The sequence below is a fragment of the Alligator sinensis genome, unplaced genomic scaffold (assembly GCF_000455745.1).
Source record: "Alligator sinensis unplaced genomic scaffold, ASM45574v1 scaffold1192_2, whole genome shotgun sequence".
NCBI lineage: Eukaryota > Metazoa > Chordata > Crocodylia > Alligatoridae > Alligator > Alligator sinensis.
The window spans coordinates 770101-772005 of record NW_005842312.1 but is presented as its reverse complement, the minus strand read 5'-3'; positions in this window follow the sequence as shown (position 1 = coordinate 772005).

The window sequence follows — 1905 nt, the reverse complement described above, 5'->3', positions numbered from 1 at the left end:
TGGGACCCGATTCTTTTTTGCTTTGTTCCTTGCACAGTTAAACATAGGCTTGTGAAAAGTGAATGCAAAGCTCATGTAAAATGCTACCACCAGGGAGTGGAGAATTGTGATTTGGTATCTCTATATGGTTACTCTGCCTGTGTCAGGGATGGCATGTGGCAAGGATGAGTCAGGCCCATAGTGGTCCATTTCTGTTCTTCCATGACGCTGACATAGTACTTTACCTGAGAAATATTTCCGCAGCGTATGATTAAGGACTTTAGCATAGTACTACTGATGGGCAAGAAGGCAGAATTAATATTGAACAGGGAGTATTAACTTTGCATTTCCTCACATCTGAGTGTTAGTCACACTGCTCCCATAATCTGGGTCTTTTTTTCCTTTTGTTATTTTTCAGCATTTCCTAGATTTTTTTTAAAAAAAGCAATGCAGTAATAAATATAATAAGACTTTGAAACGCAATTGAATTGCTTGCAATGTGACCCAATGTTTAACATGAAAGATGGGAGACTGGCAGAAATGAGACCCTTTCCTCTGTAGAAATTTGTGGAAGAGTACTATACTACTCTTTTCCAAACCTTTTGGAGGTTTGGCTGGTTATGGTATGGCTGTTTGTGTAGCAGAAAGCCCCCTTTTTCTCTTGCCTGCATTTGCTCTCTCCTCTTTGGATATGTTTCTCTTTTTCTACCTTTTCTTCCTTCTTCTCTCTTTCACTTTAAGATAAGGAATTGTGTTTTAAAATTTGTGTGTGCGCATTTTGTATCTCCCCTTGTAGTTTGGTATTTTTATCTATTTGTGTGCCATGGCATTTGTAGCTTATATTTTATACTCCTTACCTTTCAACTTTCAACTAAATGTGTTTTAGTAAGTTATACATTGTAACAATGTTAACAAGGGTAGGAATCAAACTGTCCTTCACTGTATCAGGCTGGCCCCTGAAAGAGCGAGTGAATCAGTGATTGAATGTGTAACATGGAAGCAGACAGCAATTATCACCCGGAAGCTGCAGATCAACCAACAGAAGAACTCAATAGAAGACAATGTAACAACCGGGAAATCTCTAAACGTCACTGATCAAGGGCTAGAAGCCCTGGCCTGAGTTATTTTAAGGATCCCGAGTTGGACATTTGTAGCCAACATTTATAGGGTGCATTGTGACGGGGACTCCCTTCTGAACACCTCAAGGAGACAAAATGGGGTCCAAGGGGGTGGACATATCTCAAGGAAGGGATTTGGTTGTAGAACTGCAGGGGCAGGGGCAGAGTTGGTTGGGAGCGCGAGGGCTCAAGGAAACTGACAGGCTTGAGGCATGTTGAGGAAAATGTCTTTGTTTAGGAAAAAAACCCCTAAGGTTAGAGCAGGAGGCCAAGAAGATAAGTGGGTACGGAGGGAGGAAATTTCCCCTCTCCATAGGGAGATTCTGAAGGGTGGGCCCAGCCCATGGAGGGAGGATGTGTGCACCCCAGGCTTTTCCATAGGGGACATTGAATCCCAATTTGAAAGATTTTGCCTTTGTGAAAAACCCTCGGTTCAAAGGCAACACAGTGCCTTGGTCTGGCTGCTATGGCATGCTGTAAAAACAGTAGCTGAGGAAAAAGCTCAGTGAGCCTCTGAAATTGAGGAAAAGGAGGAGCTAATCCAAATTCTAAAAGATATATGTATTCAATTGGAAACCAGTAATCAGACTCTAAAGGGGTTGTCTCGGAACTTGGAAAATGAAAATGAGCAATTGAGAAAAATAAATCAAGACAATGCCCAACAATTGGAATTGTTGGACCAAGAAAAGGCTAGTCGAGAAGCCTTGCAAAAATTGGTAAAAACAATGGCTAAAGACCAAGCTGAGAAGGGAGCCAAGGTCAACCATAGCCCCTGTCTAAATACCATTAACCATTTAAAAAAGGAACT